General features: G+C 36.6%; 1 protein-coding gene and 1 pseudogene across 1 annotated transcript in view; one reads left to right on the top strand and one right to left on the bottom strand.

Moving 5' to 3' along the window:
* The window catches only part of COL25A1 (collagen type XXV alpha 1 chain), a 481,522-nt gene that overhangs the window by 451,504 nt on the left and 9,370 nt on the right, over positions 1–20,648 (bottom strand). The window lies entirely within an intron of this gene.
* LOC102997278 (40S ribosomal protein S3a-like) lies at positions 11,005–11,291 on the top strand (annotated as a pseudogene).

Below are 20,648 nucleotides of genomic sequence, written 5' to 3' on the forward strand. Positions count from 1 at the left end.
GCCATGAAAAGGAATGAAACTGTGTCATTTGCAAAGACATGTATGGACCTAGAGACTGTCAGACAGAGTGAAGTAAGCCAGAAAGAGAAAAACGAATATCATATATTAACACATATATGTGGGATCTAGAGAAATGGTATAGATGATCTTATTTGCAAAGCAGAAATAGAGACACAGACTTAGAGATAGAGAACAAACGTATGGATACCAACGTGGAAGGGGGAGTGGGGATGAATTGGGAGATTGGGATTGACATATATACACTACTATGTATAAAATAGATAACTAATGAGAACCTACTATATAGCACAAGGAACTCTACTCAGTGCTCTGTGGTGACCTAAATGGAAAGGAAATCCAAAAAAGAGGGGATATATATATACGTATGGCCAATTCACTTTGCTGTACAGCAGAAACTGACACAGCGGTGTAAAGTAACTATACTCCAATAAAAAAAAATTAATTAAAAAAAAATTTTTTTAAGGTATTCTCTGGGGAACAACATAGACAAATAAGTGAATAAATAAATGGGTATTCACTGTAGAAGAGAAGATAAAGATTATTCTTAACCATAGGAAAAATGACATAAAAATGTGGGCTCAAAACTTTTTCTGTATAGTTGAATTACATGTTACTTTCAAGCAAAAACCAAGTAGCAATTATAGTTATAAACTGAACCCATGACTTTCATTGTGTCAGCCTTTTGGGAGTCCTCCGAGAGCCTTCACTATTGTACTTCAAGCTTACTCTGCATTATGTCTTAATTAGATTAAACTGCATCACTTGAATCTGAGATCATCCTAAATCACATGGTGGAGAAGCTAATGAACCCATATGCTGAGCTACAGCTCTTAAAATCATATGGGAAAAATCTACAGAGTTTTTGATGGGTTTGTAAAAATTGTCCTTTTAGTCACCTTTCCAAATACACTATCAGAAACCCCCATTTATCTAGCCCTACTGGTGGCAAATACAAGGACAAATTCTCATTCCTATAACTGATAAAATAAGAAGGCTTAATACATCAGGTTAAATCCCATATCTACCCATTATTTGAATGAAAGTTTTCCAAACTCATAATAAACAAAAAATATTTTCACATTCAAAACATTAAATGTTCTTTCCTATTCAACTGTGTTTATAAGGATCCAGGGACCTAAAAAAGAAAAAAAAAAATCAAAGAAACTAGGAAATAAGCCAATTTTAAAAAAAATGTTCACTGTCCCCGTTCAATGGAACAAAATTCCATCGCCGGTTTTCAGCATAATAACCAAACAAGAAATTTTAACTCTTTGTTTTTTTGTTTTTTGTTTTAATTTAGTCAATACAGCTTTGTATATGTTTCTTATGGATAACACAGTATAAAACAGCCTAAAAGAGCTTTAATCAAATCTGACTGCGTCTGAGGTTAGGATTTAGCCCATATTGTCTTATCTTACTTATGACATCCATTCATGAAGATCATTTTGTTAGTATGGAAAAATCGTGCATTGTGGGAGAGATTATTTGGGGGGAAATCTAAAACTTTAAAATGCTGAACTTAATTTACCATAAAATCTGGACTGCAAATAAATCATCACACTGATTGAAACTCACCTTTGAATATTTCTTTTAAAAGGTGTGAATATCTACAATATGTTACAAAGAGAACACTGTTTTAACAAAGCTCAATTAGGGAATTCCCTGGCACTCCAGTGGTTGGGACTCCAAGCTTCCACTGCAGGGAGCACGGGTTCAATCCCTGGTCAGGGAACTGTAAGACCCCGCCTGCCCTGCATAGGCCAAAAAAAAAAAAAAAAAGCTCAATTATTGTCGCCACAGGTAATAGCATATACATTAAGAGATTTAAGTGACCAAAGGATGTCTGTCTGCAGTTATTTGAGCTTTTTTTGCCCTTTGTTTTGTTTTCTTTTCAAGGGACTGTTGCAATTAGGGGACATACTTATGCACATTTAACCCCGATGCTTGTATATATTTTACATTGCTAATCACTGCTGTTGTGGTGACCGTTGTCCAAGTTAATAAAGCATATGGAACATATATACTTGCATGCATAAACCATCTCTGGAAAGATACACAAAAAATAGGTTACTGTGATTTCTTCTGGATAGAGGAGCAGTTTTTTAGGGAAAAAGACTTCTTTTATCTTTATATTCTTGAACAATGAATCTGTGTAACGCCTTCAAAATTAACAAAATATTCTAAAATGAAACAAATGGAGCCAAAGACATGCACAAATTTAATACTGTTGTTTATGAAACAGAAAAAGATTACAAGCCAATCATGATAACCTAATATGTATGAACCATAAAAGGTATTTGCTAAATGGGACTACTTCCACTGCTCAGGGGGGACAAACCCGGATGTTCGGGTCTCAGCACAAAGCTGGCCTCACAGGTGTGAGTTGGCTCAACAGAAGGACAGGATACCCAGTCTCAGATCCGAAGGCACCCCTTGCTAAGGAGAGCACCTCCTCTTGGTTCCCTCCTTCATGGTGACTCACTGTTGCTGCCCCTTCACCCATCCACATAAATCTGTAGAGCCTTAAGGGGCAGGACCCTCTCCTGGAACCTTCCCCTGGAGGATGCAGTCCAGCCCTGCTTCATGACAGCTCAGGCATTTAGAGCTCCTTCTCCACTCTTGAGCTTTTTCTCAGTTATCCTTATTTAATATTTATATGATATAACACTAATGGTATATGTGAGCAGGCCCTTTTTGCACAAAATTACACTAGTTCATTTACTCAGTAAATATTTACCAAGACTCTGCCATGTGTCGGGCCATGTGTTAGGCACTGAAAAATGTATGGCATGTAATTCTTTCAATAAAAACTAGTATTTAAAGACCATGGGCTTCCCTGGTGGTGCAGTGTTAAGAATCCGCCTGCCAATGCAGGGAACATGGGTTCGAGCCCTGGTCCGGGAAGATCCCACGTGCCATGGAGCAACCAAGCCCGTGAGCCACAACTACTGAGCCTGTGCTCTAGAGCTGGCGAGCCACAACTACTGAGCCCACGCGCCACAACTACTGAAGCCCGTGCACCTAGAGCCCATGCTCCTCAACAAGAGAAGCCACCGCTATGAGAAGCCCGCGCACTGCAACAAAGATCTAACACAGCCAAAAATAAATAAATAAAATTTAAAAAAATTTTTTAAATTAAAAAAGACCAGAGGCAGGGGACTTCCCTGGCAGTCCAGTGGTTACGACTTTGCTTTCCAATGCAGGGGGTGTGGGTTTGACCCCTGGTCTGGGAACTAAGATCCCACATGCCTTGTGGCCAAAAAAACAGAACATAAAACAGAAGCAATATTGTAACAAGTTCAATAAAGCCTTTAAAAATGGTCCACATCACAAAAATCTTTTTTAAATAAATTAATTAATTAATTAAATAAAGAGCAGAGGTATCTAAGACTTACCCAGCACAATTATTATATTCCATTTATTTGACACCTTCCTACATGCCAACATTATGCTAGATGCCTACAATACATTGTTCCTAATTTTTAATGGATATTAATATTTCTATTTTATGGATGAGGAAACAGGCTGGATGGATTTCAGTCATTTGCCCAAGGTCAAACAGTTGGTAAGTAGTTAGGTCAAAATTAGAGCCAGCTCTCTCTGGTTCCAAAGCCTAAGCTCTGCTACACCTAAGATGGCTACACCACTGCTGCCTCAGTGGAAAATAAGCAAATTTCCTTTTTGCATTAATTTAGAATATAGTGTTATTTTTCTTTTTTATTATTATTTTTGCTCAAAAACACTTAAATGCAAAATTCCTAATAACATAGAAAAGCAAAGCTAAAATGAAAATTTAATGAAGGCAGATAAAATAATGTTGGCTGCTAAAGGAAGCTGGGAGAGAAAATGACAAATTTTATAGTGTACTACATTCTATTTTACCTAACTGAAAATGACATTATTTCCTCTGGCCTTCTTTATACTATGGCCTTAAATAAGTGGCTATTAAAGAGAATAGTCCTTCTTTAGCTAAAATAAATTAGGTGAATATAGCTCTTTCACTTGTGTGATGAAACACCCCCAGGAGACCAACTAAGTCAACTTCTACCTTGTCTTCACAGTAATGTGAAAATCCCATCTACCATCTTGGATTTGGTCTTCAGAGGCCTAAATTTTCAAAGCCTCTGTAATTCATTTTATTAAATATTATTGAGTACCAGTTACATGCTATGAACTATGCAGAAGAGAAATCTGACCAGCACCTTTCCAGGGAGTTCTCTACATAAAAAACTTCAACCCTGGACACCACAGTTATTTTTCATACTGATGGGTTCCTCTTTACTTCAAATTTTTTAAGATGGGGCTGAGAACCGAGGGAGAAAGTATATAATTTTTACAGCATTCATGCTAAACTTTTTCAAAGAACTAGCAGGGGTAAAAAGCCCATATCCGCTCAAAATTCTATCAGTGTTTTCATTTTAAACACTTTTTTCTGGAAGTCCTCACTCAGCATGCAGCCCATATTTGCAAATTTTTGAAAAGTTGAGTTAAGAATCAAGAAGTTTCTTTCCAGTTGTATCACAATAAAATCATGGAGGGGGCTGAAGTTTGTCTATTAATGTGTGCAACAGTGTGCAAATGAACCACCATTTTCTACATCCCATTATTAAAATACACCAAATTGTTACTCTCCTTACATAGTCAAACTTTAAGATAAGAATATACTTTGGAAATCATTTAATCCAACTCCATTATTTAAGGGATATAGAAACAAAGGTAATTATGAGAACATTACCTAAGATTAGCCAAATAATCTCTTGTAACACGAGTTCATTGATATTTGTGTTTCCCAACTTTTCATAAAGCTCTTTGAAAGCAGAGGTTTTCCATCAAATGCACACTGAGTATGCACTAAGTATGAAGGAGGCACTGTGTAGGCTAAACAGGCCCCAAAATAAATAATCGAGAGTGATTATGTCGAGTCCTCAGTAGAGCTTTTAACTATGCCTGGAAGATTTGCAGGGAGGCATATCATGTGGACTGACATTTGAGTGGGTCTTGAAGGATGAGCAAGCAGAGAAGGAGAATAGAGAACATTCCAGGCAAAGATAAGGAAGTAAAGACACAAAGTAGGAACCCAGCATGCCTGAGGGAATGAAGGCTTCCTATGTCGGAGTACTAAGCACTGTATCAAGTGGGCTTCATCCTAAAAGCAATGGTGAGCGAATGGAGATATTTAAGCATGACATAAGATTTGCACTTCGGGAATGTCCCTATATGGCCTTGCGAAGAATCACCTGTGGGAGAGAAGATGGTAGAGGAGAGGGTGATATCTGAGCTAAGTCCGTGACGGAGAGGAGGAAGAGAAACCACATGCCACATTGGATTACTTCCTTTGTAACCCCTCACACCCATCAGTCACTAAAACACTCCAAGCTTGCCAGTCTCAATTTATAAAAGAACAAAGATTATTATGACTGTCTGAATTACTAAGCAGAAGTCTTCCAACAAAAGGTAATGAGAATTTTTTAAACTAAAAGTGAATTGATTGTATAAGAAATAAATTCCCCAGATTTTTATTAAACTAAATGCTAATAATTGAAATTTTAAATTTACCTCAAATTAGCCAAGCGTCACACAGAATCTTATATAGTCCTGTGGAAGAACCAAACTGGCACTGAACTACATCAGCAAATTGGGCTGCTGAATAATCATTTATATCCAGAAAATTAATGTAACTTTTGCATTTCTTGCTTGCCAGAAGATAACAAAATGCCAAGTTTTCAAAATAATGTTTTCATATGATTATTACTTCTGAATAGATATATTTAGTTGATTGAAAGCAATTATGTTTGACCCAATGGTTTCCAATATTATCAAAAGTACTAATGGCCACCTTTCTCAGTGTGTCAGCAATCCTATTTTAAGGAAATTATCACTCTGTGCATCAGAAAGAGACCCATCCTAGTAATTAGAAAAAGAAAAGGCTGACACCTCCATCTTGGGCAAGTGGCATTACCTCTGGGTCTCAGTTTTCTTCTATGCATATTGTGGTAGTAATGCCTGTCATATTTGCTGTCCAGGTTGCTATAGAGATCAAATGACTATAAAAATAAAGAATTTTTAAAGGACATTTCTTCTTTACATGGCAAAAAGCAGGACTGCCTGACACACAGACCTGAACCCTCTTTCCTCTAAACAGAATATACGATCAGTACCAATCACCTTAAAAATCAGTCATGTATTATGTGATGTTTCTTTGCATATTCATTACACAATCCCAAATTTTTCAAAGCATCTTTTATTTTCCTGTCAATCAAATGTTCTATTTATTTTTTCAACTTTAAAAAAGTTGATAATCAAAACTCAATCCAAAAATCTGCTTTTCTGATTCTCTAATTAAAAATACCCTAATTTTCTGTGTACAGATTACTTTCATCTCAAATTTCCAATTCTGGATATAGCAAAAAGAGATGAAAAGAAAAATACATAATTTAATAAGATTCTAATAAATTAAACAGCTATTCTTTTTAGCTTTAGACTGATTTACAGAGGGAGAAATCTTTTCCATAGATTAGTTGACAGCTGTGGAAAGTAAAGTATTATCTTCCATATAGTGAATACATATAAAGATTATTTCATCTAATATTTGTCAATATTGTTGAATATATGGGAAATACGGAAAGCCCTAAGGGAAAGAGGCAATCACATAAAAATGCTAAAAATTATCTTGCCAATTAATTCTGTTAAAACAAATAGTTTAAGAATTCAGAGAAACTACCTCTTTCTTTGTAAAGTTAAGTACTTAAGACTCTTGAAAATATAAACGGAAAAATCATATTCTATACATAACTGGAAAATAATTACTAAACTCAGCAAGTAAAACTGCTATAATGGATATTTAAGTAGCTTGGTGCAGTACCTATGGTTATGATACTTATAAATTGTCTAGAAACATTATACTGTGTATCTTATATAATACACAGATGATTAACTTTATGAAGATTTTCAGCATGTGTTAGCACAGTAAAAACCATTGATTATATTTTATCACAAATAATTGAGACCCAGAGTTATTGATTGTTGAACTTTCCTTTGATTGTGTTTAAAATACAAAATTAGTTTTTACACAGAAGGTACATGTATATACAATGGCCCTCTTTATGCAGCCAGTGTTTTACTAAGTCCCTTTTTGTCACTCTACAAAAGGGCAGGCTTAGCCTACCAACAAAACAGCTGAAAAGAACAGTAGCAAAGAGTAAATGTCCCCCTGCTGGGTCTATAAAAAGTGTCCGTTCCCATCATGAAGAAGGCGGGCATGTAACATGGTTGGGAGGCAAGTACTGGAGTTATTGTGCATTGTGTATGATCTCAAGTGGAGAAAACCATCTGTCCTTTTGCCCTGAAAAAGGACCCCCTGTGAGCCTCTTCTCATGGACCATTATAGTTTCTGTCAACCCTAACACTGCATAGGCTTTGAACTGATGTCTGTCTGCCACAAAAGTTCATCGCAAGCCACTTTTCCCCAGAGGTTTCATAGGGTTTAGTATGAGGTGACCAACCATGGCCTAACAAAAAGATTAGTGTGTCTGGGCACAAAGCAAGATAGAGATATGAGTGACGCTCTTTGTAACATCTTGCCACACAGAATAGAGAACAGTGGATGTAGTCAACTATAGAATATGCAGAGGCGCCTGAGGGAGAAGAAAAGAGGATTGGAGATGGAATCTGTCTTCACTTAGAAACAAGTGCTCTTTAAGGCCAACAGGCATCTTCCCAAAGAGTTTTAATAATTCTGTCTCTTTGTATAAGAAATATTAATAGAAATGACAATTTTATCCAACCTCAGGCAAAATTAAGAATATAGTGCAAAGTTAGGTTTCTCTCTGTAAAGTTTTTTTTAGAAGGCAATCACTTGGTAGAGCTGTAGAATTATAACAGGCCCTAGGGGTTCTCTACCCACCACCCTGAGGACAAAGCTGTAGAAGCCTTTCTTCAAAATCTTTGACAGGAAGTCATGTGAGTGTTTTCTTCCTCTCATTCTCCCTCTACTGGGCAAACACTCCAGATCGTTCAATGTTAAACTCAGAGACAATCTCTTCTATAGTCTTCCCTGGCTCACTCCATATATACTGCTCTCATAGAACTGATAACATTTAATAATGCTTATTACATGTCTCTTCTTACTAGATGATAAGCTCTCAAGGATAAAGATTGTGTCATATTACTGTATACACCTTAAGACAGTGCTTGACACATAGAAAGCAATTAATAACTATTTGTACTGTAATTCTTGAAATCTCCCCATGATGGACAGCCCACCACATCAGAAGGAAGCCATTTTTTTTTAGATTTTTTTTTAATTGTAGTTGATTTACAATGTTGTGTTACATAGGAAGCCATTTTTAAACAACCTTGCTTTTGGGGGGTGGGGGGGTGCGTAGCAAGATTTATTAACTTCCACCCGGATCCAAGTTCTGCCCTGCAGTTCTAAGCAAACATAGTCCACCAACATATCTGATGACAGTCTCCCTGCTTTCCTTAACATCACTACCACCATCTCTAGCTCTTGTCTCTTTAAAGCTAAACATTCCCATTTTCTCCTGCTGTTATTCCTACAAGATAAATTTTAGATGTTTTTTAAAAAAAAATTTTTAGCTGTTTTTCATCCTCATTGCTTTCCTCTAGAACTGCTCTAATGTGACAGTATTTCCCTTAAAACTAAACAAAATGCTACGTGCATGGTTCAAACTGCGTATCACCCAGTAGAACTACTACCTACTTGTTCCAGGCACAGTACTGTTATTGATGCAACATTATGTTGCACTACCTTTGCCTGCTCCTTGGTGTCCTTCCATCCGTGCTTCTGAAAGGGATGACTGAAAACTTCAGTGGAATTAGGACCTGTTTTCTCAATGACAATATATTTAACCAAACAGACAGGAAACCCCTGTGTAAAGTCCATCATCATCCATACATTCGTACTAATTTAGAACTTTTCTAAAAAGCCCAAGATTATAAGCAGTTGCTTCAAGTAATTAGCCTGATTGAAATACAAGAGGCAGGAGTGGCGCAAGAGAGGAAAGAGGGACAATCTTACTAATTTCTGCAGTTTTGAAACAGAAATTTTTAAAAATTTCTCTTCTCAAAGTATCTAGCAACTAATTTGGATTTTTTCCTATAAGTAAATATCAGAACAATGTCCCAAGAAAATCTGTTTTCCTACACTTCAAACAACAAATAAGAGTCTATTGAAAATATTAACACATAGTTCACAGAGAAATTTCACTCAATAGTAAATACCTTGGGAATCTTTCATAGAACTTAGATTATTTCCATGTATTGACACTACTTCTACAGACCAATATTAGAGTTTTCTGGCCAATTAACATATCTTATTATCATTACGTTACAACATTCACTTGCATGTGAATATTTTCTCAACTCAATATGTGCTATTATTTTAATGAACTTGAGATGAATCAGCACATCAGTTCAGGCTACCTCTCTGCAGCACAGTAATAGAACTTGATCTATATAATTTCAAACCCAGTATAATCTACTAGTCAGACAGCATGCAACTATGGAGCTTTATAAATGTACAATGATTATATCCTCTGTCTAGCATTCATATTTCGTATACACTGAAATGGTATACTGAAATAAGAAATTATTTGGCAGCTTCATCAAACAAAAAGGCTGGATGGCTTAAACTATTAATTTTTTTTTAATTTAGTCCTGTAATTCCTTGGGAAATGTTTTTTATGTTTTTCCTATGAAAGTTATTTTGTAGAGCTGAACGGCCACTTACTAATTCTTACAGTATTCTGAAGAATTAAATATACAACCATATATATAATAAATTAATTTCTTATGAAAATTTACAATATGCTACACTGAGTACTTACGTCTGGCTAATTGTGAGAAATTGCCTTCTGCTAATGATGTAGTTAAAATAAGAATATTTTCCCCATGGAATACCTTTCAGTTTCAATTCTGTTCACGAAGAATTTGGTGACTTGGACAAGGAGTTCACCTCCCTTGAAGAACTCTCTCGACAAATGATTTTTTTAAGAAAGTAAACTAATCCTCCAATTTGTTACAACTGGTTCAATATTCAAGCTCAAATTCTGCTTTAATTGTAGTTATAAGACTTTCATAGTCAAGGACCAAGGAATGCAACTGATCTAGTGTTTAGCCATTAAGAAGGTAACTTTATGATTTTTTTAAAAATATACCTCTCTCATAATTAGAAGCAAACTACCTGTTCTTGAAAAGTAAAACAGTGTATAAAAGCAAATAATCTAATATAAAAGATATTTTATAAAACATGTTTTCTGCAGAAGAGACCACTTCTGAAAATCCTACAATTAAGGGTACAAACATGAATAATCAGCTCTAATAAAGAAATCCCAATCTATGATTCTAAGAGTACTGAAAGATGGGGCAGGGTCTAGCAGCTAGCAAAGGATCTACATCATCTTATGAGGAAGCTAGGGTGCCTAGAGCGCTTCCAAAAAACTGATCTGCACCCCCAGTTTCAGAGCAAGCATATTCTCACAGAAGCCTTCAGAGCAGAGCCAATGCAAAAACACTTCACTATTTGGTGATGATCCTTTTAACAGCTTGAATAATCACACTGAGATTCAAGTATTTGCCTCGGTCTTAAACTGGTGTCTTTCACACAAGTGAATGCTAACTCTCTGGGTCTGCTTTAGGACCAAAGAAAACATAAAAATATTAAGCACTTCAACAGGCCTGAACAAAAAAGATGAAAATATGAGCAAATTTTAAGCATTCCCTTCTCTTCACCAAAGTGCATTACTATCTGTTTAAAAGATGTTTAAGATGAGAAACAACCCAAATGTTTATCCATTGACAGTATTGTTTCAATTACACATCCATTCAATTGAATCCTATTTAGCTGTTAAAGCAACAAAGGATGAGACAGTATCACCTATAAAATATTCTTGCCAAAAATGCTTAACCTGAATTTTATCAATTTTATAGGAAACACACCCTCTTGGCTCTCAAAGCAGCACCATGGTGGTTGGCAAGAACAAGAGCCTTATGGAAAGCAGCAAAAAGGGAGCCAAGAAGAAAGTGGTTGATCTATTTTCTAAAAAAGATTGGTAGGATGTAAAACCACTAGCTATGAGAACTATATGAAAAACACTAGTCACAAGAACTCAAGGAACCAATATTGACCTGATGGCCTCAAGGGTCATGTTTTCGAAATGAGCCTTGCTGATCTGCAGAATGATAAAGTTGCATTTAGAAAATTCGAGATAATTACTGAGGATGTTCAGGTAAAAAAACTGCATGACTAACTTCTGTGGCATGGATCTTACTTATGAAAAATGTACTCTATGGTCAAAAAAAAATGGTAGACCATGATTGAAGCTCATGTTGATGTCAAGGCTAGTGATGGTTATTTACCTCATCTGTTCTGTGCCGGCTTTACTAAAAGTCTCAACAGAGTCAGAAGACCTCTTTGCTAAGCACCAGCAGACTTACTGAAAAAAACCTAAAATTTTTCAAGACGTTGCTTAATTTTTCTTTTGTGATTAAGAATGCACTCAAGCAACTATAGAGTATGAGGTTGCTATGAATTGACTTTATGTCATGATCTGAAAATTGCTGTCTTGAACAAATCCCTGACATCAGCTTACTGTATTTTTTAAATTCTTCTCTTTTCCAAAAACATTAGAAAACGTAGATTCCAAATAAATAAGGTTATTTTTAAAAGTTAGAGGGATGGGAAGAGCAGTTATTTTGACATTTTAGCTTCCTTTTTAATCAAACAGAAGAGATTCTAACTTTGCAAGGAAGGACTAACACTCCACACCTTAAGCTGCCTTTAGAATGCTTAATTGGCCAGATGGTCCGTTCTAGAAGGTACATGGATATGAGCTGGCTGTGACCTAAAGGGACAACTTAATGGTGGTTAACAACTGATAATCTACTCAAAGCATATTTTTACATGCAGGAAGCTCAATAGCATTCAAGAACAGGAAAAGCCACTTGCAAGTTCTTCATGGTTATGTAACAGTTATTAATCTGTTTTTTCCCCAAAATACTGGTTTAAAAGATTATGTCCAGCTAGTTAATAAGGAGCAACACTAAAGTAAACAACAGTGGGTGTTTTCTTTTTTAAGACTATATAAGCCCATTTGCTAGTCACTCTACTAAACTTTCTTCCTTGAAAACCCCTAGAACAGGGACTGTTCTTTCTAAGTTATAGTCAAATGCACTGTCAATATAATCATGAATTCTTGCTGAGTTTACAGAATATGTCAGTATGCCATCCTGCAGGCAGCAGAAAACCAACTTAATGGGGAAACTGATGAGTCACACCGTTAACATTCTGTTTTTGCTTCAAGTACGTTTTTGAAACTAGTTCACCTCTCCATGAAATTGTGTTTTTATATGAAGAATAAAGTTCATACTAAGCAATTCTTCAGCTACTCCAAAAATACAGTAGGATGTTGATAGATTACTGACTACATTTTAAATCCACCTTTCCATTGAATAAGAGCAAAAGAAACCAAAGTTTCTGCAAAGCCTTCAGGACAAAACTTCAAGAACAGTCAAGTGCTTCAGAAATGATTATTATAATCAGAATACACTTTTGTACTTAGAACACTAGAATATTTTTCCCTCTATAGCACGAAAACTAAACCAGAGCTAAATGGTGAAAAAATGAACAGACTTCGGAAGGAATTGTGAGAAGATTTCACTTAACTATAGAATCAAGAACAGTTTAAAATATTTTTAAATACCATTTGCTAATTCTTTATACTATGGTTGTATTACCCTCTGCCTTCAAAAGTTCCCTACCATGCCAGTGAGGATGCCAAGAGATCAGCACTTCTATTCACTTTCTAATGTGCAATTTGTGTGCATTATGGGCTGTAGAAATGTTTATAATATTTGAATCACCAACTCCACTTATATAGGTAGTTATCAGCGATCCACACAAAGACTTATATATCAGATTATTCACTGTGAAGTTATTTATAAAAGCATGAAAATAATTAAAAGGCACAAAAAGAGAGAAATTGTTAATGGGGAAAGGGAAGGAGCAAGGGGCAACATAGGGGTAGGGGAGTAAGAGGTACAAATTATTACGTATAAAATAAGCTACAAGGATATATTATACAACACGGGGAATACAGCCAATATTTTATAACAACTATAAATGGACTATAACCTTTAAAAATCACTATTAGAGGGCTTCCCTGGTGGCGCAGTGGTTGAGAATCTGCCTGCCAATGCAGGGGACACGGGTTCGGGCCCTGGTCTGGGAAGATCCCACATGCCGCGGAGCAACTGGGCCCGTGAGCCACAAGTACTGAGCCTGCGCGTCTGAAGCCTGTGCTCCGCAACAAGAGAGGCCGCGATAGTGAGAGGCCCGCAATTCACAATGAAGAGTGGCCCCCGCTTGCTGCAACTAGAGAAAGCCCTCGCACAGAAACGAAGACCCAACACAACCACAAATAAATAAATAATAAATTTTTTTAAAAAAAGCTAAGCTCATTAGTGTGTAATTAAAGATGCTGATTTAAAAAAAAACACTATTAGAAATAACTATTTTGTACCCCTGTAACCTATGTAATATTGTACAGCAACTATACTTCAATAAAAAAAATTTTTTAAGCTATGTGAATGCTTTTAGGTAGGTCTTACACTCCAATTTGATGATAGGATACCCTAGTTTAATGAAAACATTTATCAACCCACAAAACAATTTGCTCTTAGACATATTTTTTATCTAAACAGAAAAAAAAAGGTTCCATGACCATAAACAGTTAAAACACGATATATTATATTCCCCGTTTTGGAGATTCACAATACACAAATCCTACAGTAAATAAATCTGCTTATATTTGTTTAACCCAGTGCATCTCTAATTTGTCTTGAAACTTCCTTCCTCAGAACGTTTGTTAACAAGAAAAGGAAATGGTGTTCTGAGGAACACAGCTGGACACATTGCAATAAACAAAAGACAAGACAACTGAGTGCATGGATCACTGGTAGAAAGACAATTCCAAAGGTACTCATAAATAGATTAATGGCAACCAAAGGGAAAGACTACTAGAAAGCCACTTGGTTCTGTCCTGAGCTCTCTTAAGCTCAGGCATTTCATCACAGAATCAGAAGAAAACAATGTTGGTCGGTTCATCAAATTTCCAAATCATATGAAGCCAAGACAAGTTGGAAATGTATTGAAAGAATCATGATCCTAACAAATTCTGACAAGGCTGAAGTTGGGTTCTATAAAAATAGATGAAAATTTAGTGAATATATATAATATAAAGGCTTGATTTGCCTCCCCCTCCCCCCCAAAAAAAACAAAACTATAAAACTAAGAGTGAGAAAGACAGGACTTAACAGCAGCATATATGAAAAATAATTAGGGGTTTTCACCAATGCTAAACTCAGTGACAGCTAATAGAATGATGGAACCAGCAAGAAAATTACTGTAATATTAGGCTGCATTAATCAGCAGTAATAGTATCTAGAACTAGGGAAGTTTTCTTCTCTCTCCCTCTGGTATATGCCCGCCAGGCCATCTGGAGCTTTATTCAAATCAATGTGCAACACTTCAAGAAAGAAGTAGACAACCTGAAATGCCTGAAGGAGTCAAGGGCATTTATTCCAAAAATAAAAACCTCAATAAGAAATACAATAGGTGGGCTTCCCTGGTGGCGCAGTGGTTGAGAGCCTGCCTGCTAATTCAGGGGACACGGGTTCGAGCCGTGGTCTGGGAAGATCCCACATGCCGCGGAGCAACTGGGCCCGTGAGCCACAATTACTGAGCCTGCGCGTCTGGAGCCTGTGCTCCGCAACAAGAGGGGCCGCGATGGTGAGAGGCCCGCGCACTGCGATGAAGAGTGGTCCCCACTCGCCGCAACTAGAGAAAGCCCTCGCACAGAAACGAAGACCCAACACAGCCAAAAAATAAAAAATAAAAAAAAAAAAACTGCCATGGAAAGTAGACTGGAGAGGGGTTAAAAATGTTACACTTGACCTAACAACTCACAGAGATAATTTATATTCAGAAAAACCATCTAATTGGTATGTCACCATCATTTCTGCAAAGTATCACAGTACTCATTAGAGAACTTTTCCATTTTTTAGAAAAAATTCTTTTAGAAATTCAAATATCAACTCTAATAACATGTTGCTATTTTTGAAGTTATGAAAAGTAAACGAAGTGGAATTATGAGTTCAAATACCAATTATCATTATAGTTTTAAATCCATTAAAATTGGATACAGTTGGCTACAGGCTATACTTTTGTAGCTTTTACTTCTCTTGTAGTCCAGTCTACATATCTGACACCATTGTTCCTTCATAAGAGCTTAGCAGCCTACTTATTTCTTTAAATAGTAAGGCATATGGCACTGGGTCTCATTCATAATCACAATAAATATTTTATTAATTGAATAAAAAATTTTTTAAAGACTACTGTACACATGACCCCTTCACCTTTGCCAGAGTTGATTAGAGTTAGGTAATACCAGAGGTCAGTTACTACCCACAATATAGAAATTTTACATACTAATATCCAAAATATTTAATATTTATAATCAACTCTCTCTTCCATCTAGTAATATGGGACTACCAGAACATAAGCTGCTTCTGACGAAGCTAAATATTTCCCTACTGAAAAAACCACCACTCACCATGTACTTTCAATGTATCGGCCCTCACCCAGCCCCTATTCTAACATACTTTCTTCCTAGAATGTATACGCAGTGCCGTTATCTAGCTTCAGCCATTCTTCTGCCAAAATTCCACTGGGTTCAGCCAAAAGGTGGCAGCAACTGAAACAGGTAGGAACCAAGAAGAGCATCCATACACCTGGGCAGCTGAGGGCTAAGCTGTTTGGGATGCCGGTAAGTGAACAGTGTGGGTAGGTAGTGGCAGAAGGGGAGGGAGATCAAACAAGGCAGGGACAACAGGAGAGGTGACTGGCCAAGAACAGGAAATAAATCTTAGAGTATGGACTAAAGACAAGCTGTCTGAAGTAGCAACACATGAATGAATACGAAGGGAATTGGATGGAGTGTCCAACGAAAAGCCAAACTAGTAACTGAAGTCAAAGCCAGGATGCCCAAAATAGCAGCACAGAATCCCAGAGGCAACCACATGCTTACACCAGGCAAATATGGCCTGTGTAAATATAATTGCCTGGGCATAGTATACCAAAACACAAGAACAAGGTCAGCAATTCCTTCTTTTACATTAGTGAAACTACTCACTGATACCCAAATACAGGAAGCTGAGTCTTCCAAAGTGGTCTCTAAACAAATTTTCAGTGTTACCATTTTAAAGGCTACTTACGTACATCATGCCAGTAATATAGGCATAGCAATCAGCACTACCCCGCCATGGGGTACATAAAGTACATAAAGCCTAACTGAAAGGAACTGTCCTTTAAATAATTTTAGCAACAATAAGAAACTTGAGTACCACAAGATAAGAACATGGATAAAGACAAAAAATAAATAACCATTACTACACTAAAGAGAAAAAAAAAAAAATTCTTACCTAAAGAATTTTTTCCTGTAAAGTTGCTTTAGTGTAATGTAGGGGAAAAATATGCACTCCAGCAGAAAACTATGCATTGTCTAGAGCACACCCTTCCTACTTATGTCATTCTGATTCTTTGGGAGCTATTTTAAAACTCTGTAAGTTGTAGATAACTAATAACAAAGCCAAATAAATCTTGTCTATAGACATGCAAATTCTTTCTGGCTGAGTGCAATTGACTTGCCTCCCTCACTGTGGCAAAGTCCAGTTTTGCCTCCATTTATACATCAATTTCAATATTCTACAACTATAAATGTGTCTGTCTTTAAATTCTCCTTTGAACTGGTTATCACATCTCACCACCTACTTCTTTAATGATTTAAGTGAAGTCGTTAACACGTTCATTTTCTATCTGTAGGAAAGTCATGGTTTTACCTTTTTTGAAAATTATCTTTTAACAGTAGTTTTGGAGAAACAATTAGTTACTTTTTGAAATTTGGGAGCAATATTGATATTTACCATTGATGTTTTCTCAGTTATACTGCTGGATTTAATCACAAGTATAGCTATTGCCCAGGAAAAGCCTAGAGGTTTGGGGACCTAAGGGTGACAAAGTCCCTGAATGGTCAAATTAGAGGTGGACCGTAAGCCAGGCAGAGTGTCATCCATTGAATGGAGACAAAAATAGAGTTTATATTCATGCTAGAGAAGGGGAGGAAGAGAGGATGGAAAGGAGAGAGGCCTGACTAGAATGGGAGTTCTCATTCAAGAGTACAGAAGACCCTCTATTTTTGTAGTCTCATAGGTAGTACAGGGCTACATCCCAAAGACAACCTTGTCCACTCTGTTTGCCAACAACAGCTCACTTTAGGACAATGCTTGTTCATCTCTGTCTCTGGGTGTGTTTGCTGTGTTCGTTCTTGGTTTTCAGAAGTTCAATGAACATTATTAATCTCATCACATCCTATAACTATAAAGCCGTGTGAATGTTCAAAATGCTAGTGGCATATGACTACAGTTAAACAAAAATGGAGACTAAAAAATTGAAAATGAGGAGAAAAATGATGTATGATATACATATCTAGGGGATAAATGTGACTGATTACAAAATTCCTCTATCTGGGATTTCTTCTTGAGGATTGGGGCTGGAAGCAAGGGTTTTCTACTCAAACAGATGAAGGCTTAAAAAAGAATAAAATACATTCTGAATCTAATGTGTCATGGGGTCACACATAGAAAACAGAAAGTATACCTCAGACCTCTCAATTCAAGGATACTTTTGGCCATAAAAATAAGTTAACTTTCTTTTTAACATTCCAAAAATGGTAACATAAAGTTTACCACCAACACATAGCATTCCTCATACAGAACTTGATTGCAGAACCAAAGCACTATTCAGGAGAGTATCAGAAGTAGCTGAAATCTAAAGCATTAAATAACTATGCACGGAAGGAAACTATATAGAAGAACATAAAGGCCCTGGTTTCTTTACGGATGTAGTTTCTCAATGCTAGAGCTTTTCTTTTATTAAAAACTTCCAGATGCATAACATGTAGAGTAGTACTAAGCCACGCTGTCAAGCTTGCTGCTTAAACTCCTGGGAACTTGTCAGTATATCCGTAGGGTTTTGACAGTAAATTTAGGGAATACAGTTTGTTTGGTTAGACCTCTTTTTTGCAGCTCACAATAGCTTTGGCTGGTATACTTGGTCTTTCCAGCCGTTAGTACTTGGTCAGTCTATCTTTGCTGCTTTACTAATAATTGTCTTCTCTCAAAAGGCAAAGTAACTTAAAAAAGAAAAGTCATTTTTCTCTTCCAGAATTCCTGGAAGTCCATAGTTTAAGGCTGTGGGACTTCCCTGGTGGCACAGTGGTCAAGAATCCGCCTGCCAATGCAGGGGACACAGGTTCGAGCCCTGGTCCAGGAAGATCCCACATAACGCGAAGCAACTAAGCCCGTGCGCCACAACTACTGAGCCTGCGCTCTAGATCCCGCAAGCCACAACTACTGAAGCCCACGCCTAGAGCCCGTGCTCCGCAACAAGAGAAGCCACCGCAATAAGAAGCCCACGAACTGCAACGAAGAGTGGCCCCTGCTCACTGCAACTAGAGAATGCCTGCGAGCAATAATGAAGACACAACGCAGCTAAAAATTAATTAATTAATTAATTAAATTTTTTTAAAGAAGACTGTGTATTAAGGAGAAAATAAACTGCTCACCAAAACTCAATAACTTGTACAGTTGTCATTCTACTATCTGCCCAATAAGACAATCAAGGTGTTGCACTTGACCAAACTACTGTCCACAGCTAGCTAGTCATACAGTAAACAGCATTGCTGATGACACTGGACGTTCACCTCAATGGGAGGAAGAGTTTTGTCTTTCAAACTTCTGTTTGCAGTACTTGTTACAGAATGGTTGTACCCAGATTTACACTTTCTTTCTGAAATATGCTACATATATCCCTTCAGTATTGGCTAAAATGTTGTTAATTCCTGAAGATTTTTCCTATTATTACTTAAACACAGATGCACAATTCATATATTCACATTGTACTGTCAATTTAAATTTTAATACATAAACATCATCAGTTTAACACAAATAAGAATCAAATCAATAAGAAAGTCTCAAAGATCTTAGAAGTATCTTTAATAACAACTTTCTCACAATATAAATTTTCTATAAATAATATAATTTGGGGATAGTTACTTTATGTACACTACTTTGCAAACCAAGTATTCACTATTAGTTGAAAAAAATCAATTGCTTTAAATAAATATATAGAAGAGGCAATGGATTGCTGTAACTTGGTGAGAAAGCCCCATATTAATATCCAAAATTAAAGAATAAGCAAAAATACAAAGGAAGAAATGTGAAAAACACACACACACAAAAAAACTGTCATAAAAAACAAGAACAATGTTATGACTTGAAAGCTTAAAAAAATAAGTGACTTTAAGACAAGGGATGAGGTGAGATGCTGATTTCCTGATGCACAGTCCCATGCTCAATTACACAATGCACTTTTCCAGCTTTCCAGCGCTACCTCTATTATTACATCTCCTTTGCTATACTACTAAAACCCATTAAAGAACGGTATTATATTAACAGTCATTTCTGGATTCTATTCATTTTAATAAGTAATTTTGCTTCCATCATTCCTTGTAATGTTTCTAGTTACAGAATTTTGGAGATGAGTTATGTGTTGACAAACATATGGTATCCCTAGACAGAGGAGCTGGGATCACAGTGGAGATTGGACTTCCAGTAATTTTCTAACAGTATCCAATGGATTCCTAATGTTCTTTGGAGATCCTCAGGGGCCATCAGGCGGGGTGTGGGGTGGGCAACGGAAAGAAAAATCATGTAGGGTTTTGGCCTCTGTCCCCTCTGACCTCCAAGGTCAATCATTGTGTGTATAGCTGACATTGTATCCAATTTCATATACTGGATTTCCTCATAAGATCTTTTCTAAAGGTTCAGCCTACTTGAGAAATGTTGGAAAACACTTGAACCACTTGATCTCTAAGGTCTGTATTAGTTTTAATATGTTTTGGCTCACAAAGACCTCAGGGAAAATGTTTAAAAGGCATGGGGATAAGGATATTAGTGTATGTAAAGAGATAAACCACAATAAAAGTTCTCAACCAAATCAAGTTGACAGATCTTCATTATGATCATTATGAATTTTTATAGCTAACTTTCTGTAGAGAACTCTACAATAAGCCCTAGAGATACACAGATACAAACCAGAACCCCAGCTATGGAGCTCATAAATGAGATTGGTAGAAATGGAATCACAACCCACTCCCTCAGGAAGTGGAAGGCAATTACTCTGTGAGCCCACTTAGCAGTTAGCATAAGGGTCTGCCCACGGGGACACCTGGTCCTTGACACACTTAACTCACTTGACCCCCAACCAGGTTAATAACCATCCTCAGAAAGGCAGCTATTTAAGGTGTCTGTGTTCATTCGAACTTCGTCTACTCTGACCTTGAGCCCTAATTTTTTTAGTAGAAAAACGATATTTAGTATTCCAAAGTTCACTGGCAAAGCCCTAGAATTTGACAGCAATTCTAGCATGACTTTAAAGTCAAATGGTTGATTTTTATGCATGGTTCATGGAAATATTTTATCTTATGATC

The sequence above is a fragment of the Balaenoptera acutorostrata genome, chromosome 5, assembly GCF_949987535.1.
Source record: "Balaenoptera acutorostrata chromosome 5, mBalAcu1.1, whole genome shotgun sequence".
NCBI lineage: Eukaryota > Metazoa > Chordata > Mammalia > Artiodactyla > Balaenopteridae > Balaenoptera > Balaenoptera acutorostrata.